Source organism: Gorilla gorilla, chromosome 16 (assembly GCF_029281585.2).
Source record: "Gorilla gorilla gorilla isolate KB3781 chromosome 16, NHGRI_mGorGor1-v2.1_pri, whole genome shotgun sequence".
Taxonomy (NCBI): Eukaryota; Metazoa; Chordata; class Mammalia; order Primates; family Hominidae; genus Gorilla; species Gorilla gorilla.
The window spans coordinates 92,047,668-92,064,619 of NC_073240.2; the positions used below are offsets into that span (position 1 = coordinate 92,047,668).

General features: G+C 50.7%; 1 long non-coding RNA gene across 1 annotated transcript; it reads left to right on the forward strand.

Annotated features, from left to right (window-relative positions):
- The first annotated feature begins 1,208 nt into the window (after window positions 1-1,208).
- On the forward strand, window positions 1,209-16,296 carry LOC134757286 (uncharacterized). Its single transcript, XR_010131075.1, has 3 exons — window positions 1,209-1,492; window positions 2,749-2,879; window positions 14,299-16,296. It is a non-coding gene; the product is annotated as an uncharacterized lncRNA (long non-coding RNA).
- Window positions 16,297-16,952: the final 656 nt, after the last annotated feature.

Here is a 16,952-nt window from a genome sequence, read left to right on the forward strand (position 1 = left end):
TGACAGGTAGGGCCCAAGCACTGGAGTCCCCGCTCCTCCCTGAAGACCTATCAGGGCATCTCTGGGACTCTGTTCCTGCTCTCCCTGGTCTGCACGCTCCCCCAACCTACAGTTCCCACGGGGCCAAACTTCGGTCAGAATCACCTTTATTGCACAGCCGCTCTGTACACCAGGGGCTCATCACACATACAAGGTCGGTGGACTGTCCCCATTTTACAGATGAGGGAGCGGAGGCAGGGCGTGCAGAAGGGGCCACTCGTGGCCACGGAGCGGGGACTGGCAGGCCCATTGGCTTCAGCGGACTCCTCAGCCCCAGTGCCAGGCAAGGACTAGAGCCATGGAAAGCAGGGACGCTGAGTCTCTGGGGCGTTTGGGGCATCCCCAGCTGATGCATTTGTTGCAGCCTCTAGGGGCATGGAATAGGCAAAGTGCCCACATGGGGGTGCAAGAACTGATGCCCCCGCCCCCCACTTTGTGAGTACACCCCATGGAACCTCGTTCTTTTTTTGAAACAGAGCCTCACTCTGTCACCCAGGCTGGAGTGCAGTGGCGTGATCTTGGCTCACTGCAACCTCCGCCTCCTGGGTTCAAGCGATTCTCCTGCCTCAGCCTCCCAGGTAGCTGGGATTACAGGCATGCACCACCACGCCCAGCTAATTTTTGTATTTTTAGTAGAGATGGAGTTTCGCCGTGTTGGCCAGGCTGGTCTCAAACTCTTGACCTCAGGTGATCCGCCTGCCTCAGCTTCCCCAAGTGCTGGGATTACAGACATGAGCCACTGCACCCAGCCCCAAACCTCATTCTTTTTATGGGGTCCCAGCACTCTATTGTATGGATGTCCAGAATCACCAGTCCCCTACTGTTGGACATGCAGGTTATTTCTAGTCTTTTGCTAAGACAAGCAGTGTTGTGATGACTACACTATCCTACATCCCTTGGCATGTGGGTGTGTGTAGGATAAATGTTCTGGGCACAGGCTCCAGCAGGCCCCATGAACAGGACTCTGGGCCTTATGCCAGGAGGGGGAAGATTCAAAGAGGGCCCCTCACCTGGGTCTGACCCAAACCCACACCAAAGCCAGCAGGTCATCCAGAGCTGATTCCCTGGGAAGCCTGCCCAGGAACCACCATCCATCGGGCTTTCTTATTGTAAGAGGTTTTTTTTTTTTTTTTTCTCCTTTGGCAGAGCACAGCGCTGGGCTCCAGCCCTGATGCAGAGGTACAAAGCTCGTCTGGGCAGATTGTTATGCAAATCAAAAGAGGAAGCAGAGCTAGGGGAGCCGAGGAGCTCCTGCTGGGCTCTGCCAGGGAAGAAGCCGCAGTAGGAGCCCCTACGTAGGCCCTGCAGGAGGCCTGGGGTTCAGGAAAGGGCCTGCTGACCATCCGGTGCAGGGAAAGGAGTCCAGCTCTGGCCTCTGCCCCTCAGCTCCACCTCCTGCATTCCTAGGAGTTCTCCAGAGGATCTGATGGGAGCTCAGAACCGGTCCCAACAGGTACTGTGACGTGATGGCCATTTTCCTTCCCTTTACCACTTGCCCCCCCACCCCCGCCACTGCAGGGACGTCCCCTGGGGCGTCTCTGTGCCCATGCCCCATTGGGCGCCTCCTCTCAGCCCAGCCCCCTCCACATTGTATTGTCTCCTTAGCCATGAGCTCCATGAGAGCAGGGTGTGCCCAGGTCACTGTTGTCTCCCCAGTGCCCGGCACAGTGCCTGGCACATCATAGATGCCCCGTGCTCCTACACCAACGAACTCCCCTGACAGCACCACATCCACGGGGAGGTGGGCCTCAGGGAACAAAGTGGTGCCTGGCTGAGACACCCACGCAGGGCCTGTTCTTTTGTTTGAGACGGAGTCTCACTCGTTACCCAGCCCAGATTGCAGTGGCACAATCTCGGCTCACTGCAACCTCCACCTCCTGGGTTCAAATGATTCTCCTGCCTCAGCCTCCTGAGTAGTTGCGATTATAGGCGTGCACCACCATGCCCGACTAATTTTTGTATTTTTAGTAGAGACGGCTTCACATGTTGGCCAGGCAAGTCTCAAACTCCTGACCTCAGGTGATCCACCCACCTTGGCCTCCCAAAGTGCTGGAATTACAGGCGTGAGCCACCGTGCCTGGCTCGGACTTGTTCTTGAGGATGACAGAACGGGGGTTTTGCTGTTAGGCCAGCCAACAAAATGGACAAGAAAGAGGGGGGGAGAGAAGTGAGATCCTTCCCGCCAGAACCTGAGGCTAACGCAGGCCATGCTGGGCCTCATGCTCCAGGCCAGCCTGGAAGAGCCCAAAGCCAGTTTCCTTCCAATGCTGCGTATATTACCCAGCATTCTTAGATGGAAAGTCCAGTTTCTTTTGCTTTTTTTGTGTGTGCACTTCAGGAATTTTTTAAGCTAATTGATTGAAGGGCTCATGTGCCTAGGAATAGCAATCCTAATAAGCTTTTGCAGAATCTCCCTGGTTTCAGACCAAGGCTGTGAATGTCCCAACTCACTTCTATTCTTGGTGAGTTTTGCTTGTGTTTGTGAACAAGGTGAATTCATTAAACACAGCAGTGGCCCCTGCCCAGTGCTGGCTCCCTACAATGACCACTTCAATTGCACTGACCCAGATGCAATGGATTCCACCGCAGAAGTGCATTTAACTCAAATGCAAACATAACTGGAAGGTGACACAAGTCCTGAAATCCCTGGTTGTGCAGACGCATCAATGCCTAGCCACTGGTCACTAGCATGTTTTCATTTTTCTCCAGCTCCCTCCACCCTTCATGAACAGGGGCTGAAAAATGTGGTCTGCTCTGATAAGGATTTGCGTCAGGCTACTGGCTGCTCAGCAGCCGAGAAGAGCAAGCCTCCAGGCCTCTGCACGCGTGCCTTCTGCCCGGTAAGCCTCTCACTATCGTCCTTCTAAAAGACACTTCAAAAAGAGGCAAAATCATGCCTTCCATACATACATTAAAAAAAGAATATGTGTTAAATATTTTATTCTACTCCTAAACCAATTTAAGGAAACCAGGCAGACGTTACAACTGGTTCAAATGAAATCCCAAGAACAGACACATTTAATAATCAGGAATATGGAAAAGAACATGCAAATGGGAGCTGGGCACAGCGGCTCATGCCTGTAATTCCAGCACTTTGGGAGGCCGAGGTGGGTGGATCACCTGAGGTCAGGAGTTCGAGACCAGCCTGGCCAACATGGTAAAACCCCGTCTCCACCAAAAAAAAAAAAAAAAAAAATTTAGCTGGGCGTGGTGGCACGTGCCTGTAATCCCAGCTACTCAGTAGGCTGAGGCAGGAGAATCGCTTGAGCCTGGGAGGTGGAGGTTGCAGTGAGCCAAGATTGCACTATTGCATTCCAGCCTAGGCAACAAAAGCAAAACTCCAACTCAAAAAACAAGAACAACAACAACAAAAACACGCAAATGGGGGCAAAGCTAGGGAGGGGAGAGTCAACTGGTCTCCTACTGGAGTTTGGAATCTGCAGGTCTGTAGAGAAGCAAAATTTTGCATTGCTATCACTAACCTACAAGTTAAAGAGTTGTAAGTAGTCTTCATAGAATGGAGTCAGATAATCCAAGGGAGGTCCTGGAGAGTCTAGATAATGCACAGTTTTTCAAAGATGTACAACTGTTTTCAAAGATGTACAAATATGTACAACTCTGACCACCGATGTCCTTCACCTGGCCAACTTAACCCACACCTCCTCCAGGAAGACATCCCTGATGCCCAAGACTGGGTTAAGTGCCAGCCCCTGGGCTCCCTCAGTGCCTTGAATTTCTGATCACACTGTTCCGTCTCCCTCATCAGATCTATGAGATTTTTTTTTTTTTTTTTTTTTGAGACAGAGTCTCACTGTGTCACCCAGGCTGGAGTGCAGTGGCACAGTCATAGCTCGCTATAGCCTCAAACTCCTGGGCTCAAGGGGTCTTTAGCCTCCCCAGTAGCTGGGACTACAAGTGTATGCCACCATGCCCAGCTAATTTTTAAGTTGTCAAGACAAGGTCTTGCTTTGTTACCCAGGCTGGTCTCGAACTCCTGGGCTCAAGCAATTTGCCTGCCTCGGCCTCCCAAAGTGCTGGGATTACAGGTGTGGGCCACTGTGCCTGGCCTGATCTATGAGATCCTTAAAACAGAAGCTGTGTCTTACCCACCTCTCACTATGCCTTTGAGAATCAAGGGACACGTGGTTGAATGAATGAATGAATGAATGAGAGAAAAAATGAACAATACAGGGTCCTAAGCCAAAGTGGTCCACAGGGCTCCCATAAGCCCGTAAAAGACTGACGAGGCAGCTGTTGAAGGTCTGCATGTGTACCTGTGAACACAGACAGGCTTCAATCTCAATAAGGACTCCTCAGAAATGAAGCTCAGGGAGTAAACAAACATGGGAAATGATGGCTAAACACAAACAGGTGGGTTTTGCTTTTATTTCCTTTTAACCATAGGACTCCTGAGTCCTTGTAATATATAGTAAAGGGTCTTGCTCTGTTGCCCAGGCTGGAGTGCAGTGGCACAATCACAGCTCACTGCAGCCTCGAACTCCTGGGCTCGAGCCATCCTCCTGCTTCAGGCTCCTGAGTAACTGCGACTACAGGTGTGCACCACCACACCCAGCTAATTTTAAAAAAATTCTTTTAAGAGACAAGATCTCACTATGTTACCCAGGCTGGTCTCAAACTCCTGGGCACAAGCAATCCTCCCACCTCAGCCTCCCGAGTAGCTGGGACCACAGACACACGCCACCACGCCTGGCTAATTTGTGTATTTTTTGTTGAGACAGGGTCTCTCTATGTTGCACAGGCTAGTCTCAAACTCCTGGGTTCAAGCGATCCTCCTGCCTCATCCTCCCAAAGTGCCAGGATTACAGGCATGAGCCACTGTGCCCAGGCTAACAGCCTTTAATATATTAAAGTACCCCAGGAGGGAGAATGCAATGTTTCCATGTTTTCCTTATCTGACTATAAAACAATTTTTTTAATGGACCAGAGACGATGGATTCATGGAGTTACTGGGAGGAAAGCACTCAGCATCGTGCCTGGTATAGTGTGCGCTTCATATACGCCAACCATAGCATGATTCTTTATAAAGGCACCAGCTGCATTTATGGAGTAAATGCCTTTGCTTGTGTCATCTCGCTTGACTGGCAAAACCATAAGGCCAGGTGAGGAAGATGAGGCAGGGGACGAAGAGGATATAACACATAGGAGGTGAAGTCACTAACCCAAATCCTTGCAGCCGGCAAGTGGTCAGAATTCTTGGACCAGGTGTGAGGCCTTAAGAGAACAAGCTAGCCCAGGGCTTGGCATGAAGTAGGTGCTTAATAAAGATTGGTTTTAGCCAGGCGCAGTGGCTCATGCCTGTAATCCCAGCACTTTGGGAGGCTGAAGCAGGAGGATCACTTGAGGCCAGCAGTTCCAGACCAGCCTCGGCAACACGGCGAATCCCTGTCTCTACTAAAAATACAAAAAGATTAGTCGGGTGTGGTGGCGTGTGCCTGTAATCCCAGCTACTCGGGAGGCTGAGGCAGGAGAATAGCTTGAACCTGGGAGGTAGACTTTGCAATGAGCCAAGATCGCACCACTGCACTCCAGCCGGGGCAACAGAGCAAAACTGTTTCAAAAAAAAAAAAAAAAAAGACTGGTTTCTACCATGCCTCCCTCCTCCCTCCTTCCCATTCAGCCCAGAGGTTATGGCAGGGCAGACAGAGCTCCAGGCCAAGGACCCCCAGGTGGATGTACAGAGCAGACCCAGGCTGAGCCCAATCTTTCCACCCTGCAGTTCAGCTCCTCCCTTCCCTTTCTCTTCCCAGTCTTCCTGAACCTGCACCTGGCATCTCTGCACACCCCCGGGTTATTTGGGGATGTAAGAACTCAGGGTTCCCTCCCTTATTACTTCTCCTTGTCCATCCTGGTGATAGTGCTTGACTCTCAACACACAAAAGGGGCTTTAAAATGATCCTTTGAAAAAATAATTTTTTTGCTGGGCGCAGTGGCTCACGCCTGTAATCCCAGCTCTTTGGGAGGCCAAGAGAGGCGGATCACCTGAGGTTGGGAGTTCAAGACCAGCCTGATCAACACGGAGAAACCCCGTCTCTACTAAAAATACAAAATTAGCCGAGCGTGGTGGTGCAGCTCTTCGGGAGGCTGAGGCAGGAGAATCGCTTGAACCCAGGAGGCGGAGGTTGCGGTGAGCCGAGATCATGCCATTGTACTCCAGCCTGGGCGACAAGAGTGAAACTCTGTCAAAAAAAAAAAAAAAAAAAAAGAAAGAAAAAAAAGAAAAAATAATTCTTTAAAACTCTTTTTTAGAGACAGGGTCTCACTCCATCACCCAGGCTAGATGTCATCATAGTTCACTGTAACCTTGAACTTCTGGGCTCAAGCAATTCTCCAGCCTCAGACTCCTGAGTAGCTGGGACCACAGGCGCATACCACCACGCCTGGCTAAAACTGGTTCCTTTTTTTTTTTGAGAGAGTGCCTTGTCCTGTCCCCCAGGCTGGAGTGCAATGGCACAAACACTGGCCACTGCAGCCTTGACCTCCTGGGCTCAAGCGATCTTCCCCTACAGCCTCCTGAGTAGCTGGCACCACAGGCACGTGCCACCATGCCTGGCCAAATTTTTTTTTTTTTTTTGTAGGGATGGAGTCTCACTATGTTGCCCAAGCTGGTCTCAATCTCCTGGGCTCTAGCCATCCTCCTGCCTTGGCCTCCCAAAGTGCTGGGATTAAAGGCATGAGCCACCGTGCCCAGCCTAAAAATGGTCTTGATTCAATGAGTGAGTAAATGAAGCCTGTGCCCAGGGCCTGCCAGGCCCCCTGGGGCTGCCCACAGGATAAACACAGACCCACACGGAGCCCCACTCCAGGCCTGGTCGAAAAAAATGCTGCTCCAGCTGAAGGCTTGCTCAGAGAAATGACTCAGCCTGAGCACTCAGATGCAGCTTCCACGTTTTATGGACTGAAGGTGCTTTCATAACAGCTGGTGACGATGAGCCAGAGGCGGGCTATAAACAGAGCGGTGATCTGGTCCTGAACACCCAGGTCTCAGCCCCCACCCACAAGCAGGGCCTCTGAGGCTGTGGCTTCTCCACACTGGTGCTGCTTTGTGCTGGCAAATAGCACAGGCCCCCAAAATGACCTGGAGGCTCCTTAACTGAGGAGGCAGATGAGTGACAGGGCCAGACCTGCAGCCTCAAGGGCCTGGCTGCGCCCTCCCTAGCTCCCCTGGGCCTGGGAGCCTTCCATGAACCTGTGGCCTGGGACCAAGAGCATGGGGGGCCTAGTGATGTGCCTGGTGGGGAGCGGGGAGTGCTGCCAGCAATGACAGTCCTGCTGGGGGGACGTGGTACAGACTCACTGAGACACAGAACCCTGTGAGCAAGGGGGGTTCACTTCATCCTCCCTGAGGACTCAGACAGGTGGGCTGCAGGCAGCGGGGTAGCCTTGCCTCTCACTCATGCCTACCCACCCATTTGCTCATTCATTCAGACAAGCGTGGATTGAGTATTTTCTTTTTTCTTCTTTTAAAGACAGGGTTTTGCTCTGTCGCTCAGGCTGAAGTGCAGTGGCATGATCTCAGCTCACTACAGCCTCATCCTCCCAGGCTCAACCGATCCTCCTGCCTCGGCCTCTCAAAGTATTGGGATTACAGGCGTGGCCCACGCCTGGTGAATTGAGCACTTTCTTTCTTTTTCTTTTTTTTTTTTTTTTTTTGAGATGGAGTCTCACTGTGTCATCCAGGCTGGAGTGCAGTGGCATGACCTCGGCTCACTGCAACTTCTGCCTCCTGGGTTCAAGTGATTCTCCTGCCTCAGCCTCCCAAGTAGCTGGGATTACAGGCACCCACCACCACGCCCGGCTAATTTTGTATTTTTAGTAGAGATGGGGTTTTACCATGTTGGCCAGGATGGTCTCAAACTCCTGACCTCAGGTGATCCATTCGCCTTGGCCTCCCAAAGTGTTAGGATTACAGGTGTGGGCCACTGCGCCTGGCAAATTGAGCACTTTCTTTTTTTTTTTTTTTTTGAGACCGGGTCTTGCTCTGTCACCAGGCTGGAGTGCAGTGGCCCAATCTCAGCTCACTGCAACCTCCACCCCCAGGTTCAAGCGATTCTCCTGCCTCAGCCTCCAAGTAGCTGGGATTACAGGCAGGCGCCATCACGCCCGGCTAATTTTTTGTATTTTAGTAGAGACAGGGTTTCACCGTGTTAGCCAAGATGGTCTCGATCTCCTAACCTCATGATCCACCCGCCTTGGCCTCCCAAAGTGCTGGGATTACAGACGTGAGCCACCGTGCCCTGCCAAATTGAGCACTTTCTAAGTGCCCACCTGTCAGCGTCACCCCAGGCTTTCCCATCTCAGCCCGTGGCTCCACTATCCTCTAGCTACTTTGGCCAAAAACCACAGAGTCATCTTGGATCCCAATTTTTGCTTCACCCCCACATCCAATCTTTCGGCGAGTCCCGTCTGCTTTACCTCGGCACATCATCAGTGCGCTCAGCGCACTTCCCAGCCACCTCCCACACTGGGCTGCTAACCTTTTGCCTGGTCACCATAGCCACCACCAGCTCCTCCTGACCCTTTGGCCTTGGTCTCTAAAACCCATTCTCCTCTCATCAGAGTGACCTCATCCCAGCATCATTCTGACCATTTCTCATCTTAAAGTCCTCAAAAGGGTCCTATCAGATATTAAAAATTTTTAAAGAAATTAAGACAGAATGGCTTTGGCATCTGGCTATTAAAAAAAAAGGGGGGGGGGGCACCGAGTGCGGTGGCTCATGCCTGTAAACCCAGAACTTTGGGAGGCCAAGGTGGGAGGGTCCCTTGAGCCCAGGAGTTTGAGACCAGCCTGGGCAACACAGAGAGACCCTGTCTTTACAAAAACAAAATTAGCTGGGTGTGGCGGCACATGCCTGTAGTCCTAGCTACTTGGGAGACTGAGGTGGCAGGATCACTTGAGCCTGGGAGGTTGAGGCTGTGGTGAGCTGAGATCATGCCACTGCACTCCGGCCAGGGTGACAGAGTGAGAGCCCATTTAAAAACGAAAAATAAAGGGAAAAAAAAGGACAGAACGGGAGCTCCGGAGACAGAACCTTGCATAAATGAGAATTTGCCGTATGACAGAGAAGCATCACCAACCAGTGGGGAAAAGATAGACTCTTTTATAAATGGCGTTGGGACAAGTGGTGATCCATATGGGAAAGTAAAATTAGATCCCCACCTAACACCACACACACAACTCCAGGTGGATTCAGGACTTACATGTGAATAACAAAATTTTAACACATTTAGAAGAAAATATAGAAGAATATTTTTATGACCTCAGGGTAAGGAACAATTTCTTTTTGAAATAAACTTTTTGTTTGATTACAACATGCATAGTGTACAAGTCATAAGGGTGCCGCTTGATGAAATTTCACAGTGACCCCAGCTATGTACCCAGCATCCAGATCAACAAGTGGGATGTCAAGGCCAGGCACGGTGGCTCATGCCTGTAATCCCAACACTTTGGGAGGCCGAGGAGGGCGGATCACAAGGTCAGGAGTTTGAGACCAGCCTGGCCAATATGGTGAAACCCCGTCTCAACTAAAAATACAAAAATTAGCCAGGCATGGTGGCACACGCCTGTAGTCTCAGCTACTTGGGAGGCTGTGGCAGAAGAATCGCTTGAACCCCGGAGGCGGAGGTTGCAGTAACCCGAGATCATGCCACTGCACTCCAGCCTGGCGACAGGGCGAGAATTCGTCTTAAAAAAATAAAAATAAAAAACACAACAACAAGTGGGACATAGCCAGTGCCTTCCAAAGCCCCCACGTGGCTCTTTTTTTCTTTCTTTCTTTCTTTTTTTTTTGTTTGAGATGGAGTCTTGCTCTGTTGCCCAGGCTGGAGTGCAGTGGCATGATCTCGGCTCACTGAAACCTCTGCCTCCTGGATTCAAGCAATTCTCCTGCCTCAGCCTCCTGAGTAGCTGGGACTACAGGCACACACCACCATTCCTGGCTAATTCTTTTTGTATTTTTAGTAGAGACGGGGTTTCACCAGTTGGCCAGGATGGTCTTGATCTCCTGACCTCATGATCCACCCGCCTCAGCCTCCCAAAGTGCTGGGATTGCAGGTGTGAGCCACCACACTCAGCCTTTTTTTTTTTTTTTTTTTTTTTTTGAGATGGAGTTTTGCTCTTGTTGCCCAGGTTGGAGTGCAATGGCACAATCTCGGCTCACCACAGCCTCCCCTTCCTGGGTTCAAGTGATTCTCCTGCCTCAGCCTCCCCAGTAGCTGGGATTACAGGCATCCGCCACCACACCCGGCTAATTTTTTTTTTTTCTTTAGTAGAGACAGGGTTTCTCCATGTTGGTCAGGCTGGTCTCAAACTCCCGATGCCAGGTGATCCTCCCGCCTCAGCCTCCCAAAGTGTTGGGATTACAGGCGTGAGCCACCACGCCCAGCCTTTTTTTTCTTTTCTTTTCTTTTTTTTGAGATGGAGTCTCACTCTGTTGCCCAGGCTGGAGTGCAATGCAATGGCGTGATCTCAGCTCACTGCAACCTCTACCTCCCGGATTCAAGTGATTCTCCTGTCTCAGTCTCCCAAGTAGCTGGGATTACAGGTGTGTTCTACCACGCCCAGATAATTTTTGTATTTTTAGTAGAGACAGGGTTTCACCATGTTGGCCAGGCTGGTCTTGAACTCCTGACATTAAGTGATCGACCTGCCTCAGCCTCCCAAAGTGCTGAGATTACAGGTGTGAGCCACGGCACCCAGCTCCTCATGCCTTTTGACAGGAAAGAGTATCTTAGGCACAAAAGGTATCAGCTACAATGGAAAAAAATTGATGAGTCTGATGATATTGACATTTAAATCTTAAGTTCAACAAAAAAAATGCCACAAGATTAAAGGATACGTACAGCTGAGCACCATGACTCGTATCTGTAATCCCAGCATTTTGGGAGACTGAGGCAGGCAGATTACTTGAGCTGAGGAGTTTGAGACCAGCCTGGGCAACATGGCAAAACTCTTTCTCTACAAAAAATACAAAAATTAGCCAGGTGTGGTGGCGTATGCCTGTAGTCCCAGTTACTTGGAAGGCTGAGGTGGGAGAATCACTGGAACCTGGGAGGCAGAGGTTGTAGTGAGCTGAGACTGGGCCACTGCACTCCAGCCTGAGTGACAGAGCAAGACCCTGTCTCAAAAATAAATAAATAAATAACAGATATGCACAATGTGGAGGAAATATCTGCAATATAATCAGCAAATTGGTATCCAGAATATGTAAAGGTCTTCTGCAAATCAAGAAGAGAGACAACCAACCCAACAGAAAATTCGGCACAGGTTATGAACCTTATAGGAAAAAAAGCCTAGATGGCCAATAATCATATGAAAAAGAGGCTCTGGGCTGGGCATGGTGGTTCATGTCAATAATCCCAGCAATTTGGGAGGCCAAGGTGGGAGGATCACTTGAGTCCAGGAGCTGGAGAACAGACTGGGCAGCAAAGTGAGACCTCGTCTCTACAGAAAACAAAATAATTAGCCGGGCATGATGATGCATGCCTGTAGTCCCAGCTACTCTGGAGGCTAAAGCAGGGGGATGGATTGAATCCAGCAGATGGAGGCTACAGTGACCTATGAGCATGCCACTGCATTCCAGCTTGGGCAGCAGAGTGAGACCCTGCCTCAAAAACAGAAAAAGTCTCTGTCTCAATAGTATCAGAGACATGTAAATTTTTTTTTTGAGATAGTCTCACCCTGTTGCCCAGGCTGGAGTGTACTGGTGCAATCTCAGCTCACTGCAACCTCCACCTCCTGGGTTCAAGCAATTCTCCTGCCTCAGCCCCCCAAGTAGCTGGGATTACAGGTGTGCACCACCACGCCTGGCTAATTTTTGTATTTTTAGTAGAGCTGAGGTTTCGCCACGTTGGCCAGGCTGGCCTCGAACTCCTGACCTCAAGTGATCCACCCACATTAGCCTTCCAAAGTGCTGGGATTACAGGCGTGAGCCACTGCGCCTAGCTGAGAAAGGTAAATTAAAACAACAAGGAGATATTATGTCTCACCCATCAGATAATTTAAAATGGAAGAAACCATAAAAGCTGATATTATTAAATGTAGACCCAAATGAGACTCCTTAAAAACACCAGCCCTGGGCTGGGCGCGGCGGCTCATGCCTGTAATCCCAGCGCTTTGGGAGGCCGATATGGGTGGATCACGAGGTCAGGAGATGGAGACCATCCTGGCTAACACCGTGAAACCACATCTCTCCTAAAACTGCAAAAAATTAGCCGGGCATGGTGGCACGCACCTGTAGTCCCAGCTACACGGGAGGCTGAGGCAGGAGAATCACTTAAACTGCAGAGGCGGAGGTTGCAGTGAGCCGAAATCACATCATTGCACTCCAGGCTGGGCAAAAGAGCAAGACTTCGTCTCAAACAAACAGACAAACAAATAAAAACCCACCAGCTCTGGAGAAGATTGGTAAAGCCACTTGGAAGTGACACAAAATGGCAGCTTGAAGGTCAGGTCAAGATCAGGGTGAAGGTGAGAACATCTGTGAGCATTCCTCTTCCAGGCAGAGACTCTACAGAAGCTCTATGAGCATCCCAGGAGGAAGAAATTGGAAACGTCATCAAGGAGATACGCAAGGTATGATACACTCATACAATGGAAAATGACCGGACAAATGAAAGAAACAACATCAAAGTGAATTATCATAAGATACACCAAGCAGGGCCAGGGTGGGGCCAGGTCCACCTCTCCTGTTCCCGAGTCTTGAAGGTGGCAGAGGCCCTTCGAGGCACCTTGCTGGCCCACTGAGGAGCTGTGGCCGAGGCACACGCCCATCAGGGCTGACTCCTTGCTGGGAACTGGGTCAGGTGGATGGACGTGGTGACGAGCAACAGTGAGGTTTCCCCCACATCCTTTCACCTGCCCTGCTGCGTCTGCTGCTGAGTCAGGATCCATCTGGGGAGCCACCATGGGACACTCTCCCCTATGGGAAAGTGGTAAGGTTCTGGAGGAACACATGGGACTGGAAATGTTTCTGTGGCCATTTTTATTTTTATTTATTTTTTTAAGACAGAGTCTTGCTCTGTTGCTCAGGCTGGAGTGCAGTACTGCGATCTCAGCTCACTGCAACCTCTGCCTGTGGGAGTTCAAGCAATTCTTCTGTCTCAGCCTCCCAAGTAGCTGGGATTACAAGCACCCACCACCACGCCTGGCTAATTTGTGTATTTTTAGTAGAGATGGGGTTTCACCATGTTGGCTAGTCTGGTGTCAAACTCCCGACCTCAGGTGATCTGCCCATCTGAGACTACCAAAGTGCTGGGATTACAGAGCTGAGTGACAGAGTGAGACTCTGTCAAAAGAAAAAAAAAAAGAAAGGAAGGAAGAGAAAGAGAAAGAAAGAAAAAGAAAGGAAAGAAAGAAAAGAAAGAAAGAAAAGCTGGAATGAGTCAGGGCAGAATCATAGAATGTCTGAGTGTGGATCCTGGCTTCCCTCCTTTCCAGTGAAGCAACCTTGGGCGAGTGGCTTGACCTCTCTGTGCCTGTTTCCTCACCTGTAGCAGTTAGGAATGCATTTGGCTGCAGGTAACTGCAGAGCTCCAACCTCCTGCAAAACAGCAGCTTTGTTCATTTCATCTTGAAAAGCTTAGCCATGTGTGGTTGCTGGTTTTGGTTCAGGAGGTCAGAGAGAGGATTCATCATCTTTGTCTTTTTTCTTAGAAAAACCTGTTTACCTGAAGACTTCCCCTCAATGTCACTGCCAAAGGGAAGCCTTGCAACCAGCCTGCCGGTTGCACGGATCCAACATTTGCTCAGTGGGTCTCAGCCTGGGTCGACCTCACACCTCTAAGGGATGTTTGGAAATGTGTGGAGTCATTTTGGGTTGTCACAATGATTTAGCTGCAATGCATAAAACAGTCTTATATGAAGAATTGTCCTGCCCTAGAAGAAAAAAAAAATGTCCCACCCAAATGCCAAAATGTCTGTGCCCCACTGAAAAGCTCCAGCCTCCGTAAGTGGAGGCAGTGAGTAGGGAAGGGCTGAGATAGATGCAGGTCAGGCACCAGCCCTCACTCCTGCCACGTCCACCTTGTAGGGCTGTGCCAGGGAACATGGGGATGTGCCCAGGCCAGCGCCTGGCATGAGCACATGTTGGGGTCCCCAAGGCGTGCCTAAGGGGCGCTTTGGCCAGAGCACTGTGGCAAGGTCTGAGACTGGCAAAGAATGACCCCGGGGGCTGAGCAGTGGATGCAGGTGGAAACAGAGTGCCTCTGATTTTCCTCTGACCTTCTTGCCTCTCTTCAAAGCCTGCCTGGCCCTCGGAGGCTGCCCAGCGCATCACAGTACATCCCACGGTGGCTCCCCAGATGGATTCTGACTCAGCAACAGACGCAGCAGGGCAGGCAAAAGGATGTGGGGGAAACCTCACTGTCGCTCATCACCACGTCCATCTGCCTCACCAAGTTCCCAGCAAGGAGTCGGCCCTGATGGGTGTATTCCTCAGCCACAGCTCCTCAGTGGGCCAGCAAGGTGACTCGAAGGGCCTCTGCCATCTCTAAGATTGGGGAACAGGAAAGATGGACCTGACCCCACCCCAGCCTGTGGGTCACCACCCATGGCGGGACAAGTGAGAAAAGTCGGCCTTGCTCACCGCTGGAGCCCAAACCACAGGTTTCATTTCCCCTGGATAAAGACAATGTTTGCTATTGTTGCATCTGATGGTAAAAGCAAGTCATTTCACTATCAAAAAGTTTGAAAGGCGGCCGGGCGCAGTGGCTCACACTTGTATTCCCAGCATTTTGGGAGGCCGAGGCAGGCAGATCACGAGGTCAAGAGATCGAGACCATCCTGTCCAACATGGTGAAACCCCATCTCTACTAAAAATACAAAAATTAGATGGGCATGGTGGCGTGCGCCTGTAGTTCCAACTACTTGGGAGGCTGAGGCAAGAGAATCGCTTGAACCCGGGAGGCAGAGGTTGCTGTGAGCCCCAAGATTGCACCACTGCACTCTAGCCTGGCAACAGAGCGAGACTCCGTCTCAAAAAACAAAAAAAAAGGAAAATAAGAATCCAGCCTCAAGCCTGTCACCCAGGAACAATCACTCTAGTTGGCTGGTGTATTTCCCTCCAGTCTTTTTTTCAGTGTATGTATATAAACTTTATTTATATATATTATTTTATAGCCAGCTGCTTTTTTTCTTTTAATTCTAAATGATGGGCTGTTTTTTGTTTTAAAACACTGTAGACCAGCCAAGTGTGGTGGCTTAAACCGGTAATCCCAGCACTTTTGGAGGCTGAGGTGGGCAGATCACTTGAGCCCAGGAATTCAAGACCAGCCTGGGCAACATGGCAAAACCATGTCTCTACCAAAAATAAAAAAATTAGCCAGGCATGGTTCCATGCACCTGTAGTCCCTGCTACTTGGGAGGCTGAGATGGGAGGATCACCTGAGCCCAGACAGGTCGAGGCTACAGTGAGCCATGATCATGCCATCACACTCCAGCCTGGGTGACAAGAGTGAGACCGTCTCAAAAAAAAAAAAAAAACAAACACAGGCTGGGCACAGTGGCTCATGCCTGTAATCCCAGCACTTCGGCAGGCCAAGGAAGGTGGATCACCTGAGGTCAGGAGCTCAAGACCAGCCTGGCCAACACGGCGAAACCCTGTCTCTACTAAAAATACAAAAATTAGCCGGGTGTGGTGGCACACGCCTGTAATCCCAGCTACTTGGGAGGCTGAGGCATAAGAATCGCTTGAACCCGGGCGTTGGAGCTTGCAGCGAGCTGAGATTGTGCCACTGCACTCCAGCCTGGGCGACAGAGCAAGACTGTATCTCAAAAGAACAAACAAAAACAAAAACCACTGTAGACCAAGCAAACTCAACTCTTCCTCCTCCCATGCAGTGCTCCCTCTGCCTGTTTCCCCACATCACCTGTGTGATGGGGAGTTGGGGGGCACACAGCGAGGCTGAGGACTCATGGAATGACCCTTGGGAAGCCAGAATGGGCACGGGTACACATTTCCAAGCAGGAGACTCAACTGATCTACCCACCCCGGGTCCCCAACCACACTGGGAATCCCCTCCATGAACGGGAGGAGCCTCTATCACACACACACACACACACACAGACACACACACACACACACACACACACACACACACACACGGAGACCACAGAGAGAACATGGGCACCGTGGGCAACTGTTTGAAAATTTCTGAGCTGCTTCTCAGATAAAGAGAGCACTCTCATCTTCCTTGTCCTTCTCCAAAATCAGCAGAAATCAAGTTTCTCACCTTCCAAGCTCAGCCAAGATATTTCAATTCCAGTGACAACAGAGCTGGTGTGGGGTGGATGGTTCCCATGGGAAGGTGTGGGTCACAGGCTGGGCTCTTAGAACTGGGAAAGTCCCTAGGCCAAGTCAGAATCCCAGGTGTCCTCCCTGAGCACCTGCTGTGTGAAGGATGCCATGCCAAACATTTTATGAATTAGTTCATCCCATTCTTGCGACACCTCAGCAGGGGAGGTATCAGTACCCCCATTTAATGGATGAAGAAATGGAGGCCCTGCAAAGTTAAGCCACAGGCCAACTTCCTCATGGATGGATCAAGCATCTGAAGCCAAGAGAGTGGACATGGCCTGTCCAGACTGGGGACCAGCGCAAGGCAAGGTTTATCCTGCTGGGCCAGGCCCGGCTGCCTCTCTCAGAGGGCACTGGGGAGTTTGCCCTGGACACAGGCAAGGGGCAAAGGCTCACATGGACATGTCAGGTCAGCTGCCAGATCCTGGGCTCTAGGCCTTCCCAACATCTTCCCAATGCACCCAGCTGACTCCTGGAGTCCAGAAAGTCCAAACTGTAGAAGGTCACCCCAAGCGCCCTGGGACTTCGCACTCTGTGCTGGCTGACATGTGGGGCTGGAATGGCTTCTTCCACTGGGCGTGTATGTGGGCATGGGAATGG